The sequence below is a fragment of the Homarus americanus genome, unplaced genomic scaffold (genome assembly GCF_018991925.1).
Source record: "Homarus americanus isolate GMGI-L3 unplaced genomic scaffold, GMGI_Hamer_2.0 scaffold31440, whole genome shotgun sequence".
NCBI classification, from domain to species: Eukaryota; Metazoa; Arthropoda; class Malacostraca; order Decapoda; family Nephropidae; genus Homarus; species Homarus americanus.
This window is the reverse complement of record NW_024756415.1, coordinates 19,420-26,226: the sequence shown is the minus strand read 5'-3', so window position 1 is coordinate 26,226 and position 6,807 is coordinate 19,420. Positions and strand designations below refer to the sequence as shown.

The window sequence follows — 6,807 nt, the reverse complement described above, 5'->3', positions numbered from 1 at the left end:
GGAACAGGCCTACCAACCCTCCCGGAGATTTGTCTTGGTTGGTTAATGATATGAAACAAAATACTTCACAGACAGACAGACACAAATACGCACTGTGCTCATATCAGCCCAAATCCTTCTTCAGGAGTGTATAAGTGAGACATGATACTGGTCCAGAGTTTGAACCCTTGACCTACTACACCCATGGCAGGCATCTTACACCTCCGGCCCTCACACTACCTTATACTTTCATCTGGATGCAAACTATAAAACTTTCTAAGAGAAAACTTTTGCGCTGGGCCTGTCCGGGAGTTGAACCCGGGACCTCTCGCACCCTAAGCGAGAATCATACCACTAGACCAACAGGCCGCTACCAATGGGACCCACTATTTGGGTACTGATAGTGACTGTTCACTGTGTATCTGTTGACTGTACAGCTCTTGTTTGTTGACTGTATATATCTCGTGATTGTTGACTGTGTAAACCTCTTGATAATTGACTGTGTGTACTGTACAGTATAGTTTGATGGATATTAATCTTAGCTTGCCAACTTTTGAGAATTGCCGTGAGTCATATAACCAGAGAACATATATTGTACTGTGCCATCGTCACACACACGATAATTAAATTAACGAAATCTCATTAGGTCTTAATTGGCACCAGAAGCAGATGATTAAAAAACAAAATGCTCCGACGAATCCATAATTGCAATCAGCTGATCCAGCGTTACATAATCATCATTGGGATTAATTTATGTAAGTTACAGTTTTCCTCGAAGCTTGTAATGCCAGAGTACAAGTGACTGTTGTCGGGCGCTGTCATGGTCAGGTCACGGGGTAGTTGTGCCTTTATCCTTACGACCCCCCCCCTCTTCCCCTCCTTCCTTAAAGAACTCGAAAATAAGCAAAGTAATATTGGATTTCCCTTACATCACTCGATTACCGGAAAAATACCGAGTCGTCAACCTCTCCACACCTGAAGCATATTACCTGCTGGCTGTGAGGTGTTGGTGCCTGGGTGAGGTGAGCATGACACAGCCACCTGCCTCATCTCCACCACGGAACATCATGACCAGGTGTCCCCTCCTCTACACCTCCCACATCGAACATCATTATTAGAGTTTATACCGTAAAATTTATCTTGGCCTTTTATCTGCCCGTCTGTCTTTCATCTGTCTTCCTGTTCGTCTGTCCGTTTGTTTGTTTGTTCTAATTATCAGGATAATTCATAAAACTCCATAAAGGGGTATGGATTTGACGCAGCCATCGTGAATTCCTATCGTAGTTCCATCCAATCACCATTCCAAAGAAGAGTGAAGACTGTTGACCTCGATCTACGGCTGAGGGTCATGTGGCCTTGGGGTTCATTACACTGTACTCCTGTGTAATGAAGAAATCAGTAATTACACGAGACAGTTATTGATGATTATAAAAAGTCAGTCTTATTCGTAGGAACGTTCAGTAAAGGTGTAGATAAAATAATGAAGTGAGACATATGGAGAGAGATGTATAGATAGAGAAAGAGAGAGAGAGAGAGAGAGAGAGAGAGAGCCAGCCAAATACATTATGCTTGTATCAACACTTGTATCCGGCTGTCAGTTATTGGTATAGTTGGTGAGTTTGTATATATTTTTTTGCTTCTTATTTCCTAATATTTTTGCAATTGCCCCAGTGGAGTTTGTCTTGTCAATATAGATATAATTCAGTTCCGTGTTCCTCTGTAGTCCAAGCACCGGTTGGTCTGTTAGGCTAAGAGTCTTGTTTGTGTCTGACTGTTGGTAATGTCAATAGATTATATTAATTTATATACATACGTGAATTGTAGATTATACTGCTGTGTGTGTGTGTGTGTGTGTGTGTTAGTTGATGAGACACGTTCATGTTTCTCAGAATTGCTGATTGGCGAGTTGAGACTCTCTCTCTCTCTCTCTCTCTCTCTCTCTCTCTGTTTCATAATGGAAGATTGTGTTGAATTTTGCCCTTTCTTCCTATTTTTGTGTTCGTTCACCCTGTGCCAATGTATCGCTGAAACACCACTGTACCACTAAGTAATAAGGTGTACCTATGACTGCAATGGTGTTTCAGTACAGTTGGAATTCCCGGTAGAGTGCCATTGTACCTTGGTCCCATTGGATAAATTGAATTCTTCTTCTTCTTCTTCTTCTTCTTCTGTTATTTTATTCCTTCTTCTTCTTCTTCTCTTCTTCTTCTTCTTCTTCTTCTTCTTCTTCTTCTTCCCAATTATATCCCCATAACCATTTCATTCCATTACCCATTAAATAACAAGGACCTACTGTCTACTCCCCACCGTACCCATTACCCCCCCTCCGTCCCAATTCTCGTAATAGGCACACATTACCATTACCGTCTGTCTCGCCCATTAGCAAGTTTAATGGGGAAAAAATCTTGGAGAAAATGGGGTTTAGAGTAGGTGTGGGAATGTCGTGAATCAGGGAGGAATGTGGGACGTGGGAAGAGGGAAGAAGAAATGGGTGGAGAGGAGGATAGGTAGGAAAGGAAGAGGAGGAAGGGGAGTAAGGAAGGAATAGGGAAAGAAAGAGAAGTAAGGAGAGGGGAAAGGGAGGGGAGGAGAAGGAAGAGGGGGAGGACACAGGAAGGAAAGAAGGAGGTGCTGGAAGAGGGGATGATGTGGAAGGGAAGGATAGAGAGAAAAGTTTATCTCTCTCAGTTATTCTCCCCCCACATCTTCTATCAACTGGACATAACCTCCCCCACCCCACCAACTGACACACAACTTCCCCCACCCCCACCACATCTGGATAACTGCCCCCTCATCAGGTCTGCAAGGGCAATCTCCCCACCCCACCAACTGGACATAACCTCCCCACCCCACCAACTAGACATAACCTCCCCCACTCCACCATCCGACATAACCTCCCCCACCCCACCAACTGGACATAACCTCCCCCACCCCACCAACTAGACACCCCGTCCCTGTTCTTGTTTTCACCGTAAACTTCGCCGTCTATTTGTTTTCGCGCCAAAATTCAGTCGGTTATGGCCAGAGATCACGGGGCGCAGGGTCGTGGCGGACACCAGGCCTAATAAAACCAATTAGTGCGAGACTTCCCAAACCGAAATGGAAATTAACCGCCCTGGTCGAGAAATGTTACTACGTGGTTATTGGTAATTTGTTGTACCCCGACACCCCCTCACAACCCCCTCTTCCTCCCTCCCTCCTGTTGGAGTACTGAACTGAGAGAGAGAGACTCCTTACCGCCATGCTAGGCTACTTAGAGATAGAGAGACTTTCACTAATTTCCTTTAATTTTCTTTGTATAGTTTGGGATTTCATCTAAAACGTAATTTATTAATAGTTGAATAAATTATTATTTTTTTCTACATTAGAAATACATCTCTCTTAATTTCGTTCTGACTAGATTCTATGAACTTATTTGACTAAAGTTGGTATAAATTTATGAATCCAGAAGCTTCAGATTCACGCATTCGCTCCTGAACTAAGTGCTAATGGAGATTTAAATAAAAAATGGATGATTTAAAATCTTTTCCAAGGAATCTGCAGGAAATTAGACTAATAATATGTAGCCAGGCGTATTACTTCTCAGTAATGTACTACTGTGCATCACACTGCTTCACGTCTCACTAAAACTATAAACTCCTGAAAATTTCTCATTGGTGTATCATAAAATGACGTCATATGGCATAAACAATATATTTGCCAATAAGAAACCAGATGGTAAGAGCTCGACCAATCACATTTTATATCGCATCACTTCCAGCAATAAGGGGTCGAAACGACCACAGGCGGCCCCAATTCCATAAAATTATTTCCTAAGGAGCTCTACACAGGAATGCGCAGAGTAAACATATTATCTATCTCCCTTGGAGGGGGATCGGCCATACCTTTTCCCAACCCTACGCGATTTTGACGTTTATTGGCTCTTCCTGAATTTATCTGGATTTAGAGCGGAAAACTTGCCAAATGCCGTCTGAACCGCCCGATATTTTTACCTGGCGTAGATATTTTTGCTCCTTCGCTTTTACTCTGCAGATTTTTACTGTCGCCAACTTTGCGAGGATTCCAATATTCTTTTTAAGATTTTGTAGTATTGAAATAAAGACTTTTGACACGGTTCTTCTCGAGATGCTCACCAAGTTGGCAACAGTGAGGGAGGATGCGCGGATTACGATAATTAACAATCAGAAGCTGGAGCCTCCGCGTCCATAAGTCCCGGGTGTTTATATCTTATAAGTACAAATTAAGGAACAGGAATTTAGGGGATGAATAATAAATTAAATTCATTGGGTGAGGAGGAATTTGTGGTGTGTGGAACAATCTCCCTTGACGTTGATAGAAGAACTCGGCGAGGTTTGGGCTGAGTTTCTCAAAGACTCTTACAACGAATACAGTAATTATCGTAACTGGTAATTTGGGAACGACTCTAACTGGCCTTCTAAAAAAAAAGTTAAAAAAACATGCTTGCCGGAACTACGTCGAAATTGTACTGAAACCGAACAGTTAATGGGAAAACATAACTTTCCAATCGTTGATAATCCGCGCCTAGATTCGCACTTTAAAAACATCCTCGTTAGTGAAGATTGAGAACTCATCTAACTGGCTCACTTAAGTCTTAACAGTAATTTGGCGCCAAAAATGATGGTGAAATTACCCTGAACGTCTGCTCTCAGTAGATACGTTCTCTTACCTCGGGTTAGGAGAAAATTTTTTTTTCGACACTCACAATCTATATCATGGATTAAAGAACTGGATTCGGATTCACAAAATTTCTCACGATGGTTGTTACCGTATATGTATATATATATATATATATTTATATATTTATTTATTTATTTATTTAATTGGTTCATGTGAACCACAACACAATAGGAACGTCTGAAAATAATAGCACAAATTAATACTAGGAGAAGATACCTTCACTTAACACCAGGGATAAATATCACCTTAAAGAGAAAGGAAGAGGTAGTATAGGTAGAAATTAAACCCTTGTGTACGGGTTCCCTCTGTGCGGAATAACATCGTCTGGCGATAAATAAAATATTAAAAGTTGGGTCCCCTGTAGTGAAGGGATTAAGAAAGGCAAACCTACAGAGATAAAAATTAATAGAGACAGATAGAGATAGGTAGAAAATAATAATAAAAAAATGCAGATTTACAGAGAGATATGAAACTGGAGACAGAAAGTTTGAGATACAGAGAGAGAGAGAGAGAATGGTTATGTGCGATGGAATGTGAGAACGTTCACATGTCCATAAGGAAAGTGTCCAACCAACAACCTCCAGTGTCCTTCATGTCCACAAGGAAAGAACTGTACTTACCCAACAGCTGCCAGTATCCCCAAAGAAGGTACTGCTTGCCGTGAACCCCTAGTAACACTCCCCCCACAGGATTTTCTGACGTTGAAGTAAGCCAAATGTGCTTCCCTCTTTCCCCTCCCTCTCCTCCTCCTGCCCTACCGTCTCTGCTCTCCCCTCACCTTCCCCTACCCCTCCCTGTCTTCCCCTCATCCTCCCTCTCCCAGTTCTCCCTTCATCTTCCCCTTCCTCCCCCTCTCTTCCCGTTCATCTTCCCTCATCCTGTCTTTCCTTCACCCTCCTCATCCTCCCCCTTCCTATTTCCCCCATCTTCCCCTTCCTTCACCCCGTCTTCCCCCTCCTTCCCCCCATCTTCCCCCTCCTTCCCCCAGCAGAAGACCTTGGTCAATAACCTGAGGGAGGCGCCTTCACCTTTTATTGGCACTTGGGTATATCGAGTCGATGCCTTATATACGTCCCTGAGTGTGGTTAGGGGAAGAGGGGGAGGAGAGGTAGGGGAAGACAAGGGAGAGGAAGGGGAGAGAGAAGACAAGAAGCGCGGAAGGGAAGACAGGGAGGGGAGAGGGAGGAAAGGGAAGGAGTATGAGATGGGGTGACAGTGAAGGGAAGGGGAATGGGAGGTGGAAAGACAGGGAATAAGAAGAAAACTTAGGGGGGGAGGAATAAGAGGAAGACAGGCAGAGAAAAGGAAAGAGGAAGAGGAAAGCAGGAAGGAAATGGAACCCTTGTAGGAAGAAGGAAGGGAAGTCGTCGAGGAAGAGGAAGTTAGGGAGGAGGAGGAAGACAGGGAGCTGAAGAATAGGAAAGGGGTGGTGATGGGAGGGTGGGTTAGTGATGGGGGGGTGGGGTGGTGATGGGAGGATGGAGTGGTGATGGGAGGATGGGATGGTGATGGAGGATGGGGTGGTGATGGGAGGTGTGATGGGAGGGATGGGATATTGATGGAAGGATGGAATTGGTGATGGGAAGGTGTGATGGGAGGATGGGATGGTGATGGGAGGGATGGGGTGCAGTGGGAGGATGGGATGGTGATGGAAGGATGGGGTGGTGTTGAGGAAGGTGTGATGGGAGGATGGGGTGATGATGGAGATGGGATGGTGATGGGAAGATGGGGTGGTGATGATGGGGAAGGGTGTGAGTGGGAGATCCGGTGATGATGGGGAGATGGGATGGTGATGGGAGGATGGGGTGATGATGGGAGGATGGGATGAGTGATGGGGAGATAAATTGGTGATGGGAGGGTGGTGATGGGAGGATGGGATGGTGATGGGAGTATAGAGTGATGATGGTGGGTTATGGGCTACCTAGTGCCCCCTGAGACATGTTGGGTCCCTTCAACATGACCCTCAGTGCCGGAATTGGTTACTGAGGGAGGGAGGGAATGAGGAGGGAGGAAAGGAGAGAGCAGAAAGAAGGTAGGGAATGGGTGATGGACGGGGGAGGTAAGTTGTATAAATATTTAATCCTTTCTCAAAAAAAATTTTTATCGCTCCCCCCCCAAAAAAAAAATATT

The 6,807-nt window shown here is 44.3% G+C and overlaps 1 non-coding gene across 1 annotated transcript; it reads right to left on the bottom strand.

Annotated features, from left to right (window-relative positions):
• Positions 1-276: 276 nt before the first annotated feature.
• On the bottom strand, positions 277-348 carry Trnap-agg. The gene has a single exon. It is a non-coding gene; the product is annotated as a tRNA-Pro (tRNA).
• Between the last annotated feature and the right edge of the window lie 6,459 nt (positions 349-6,807).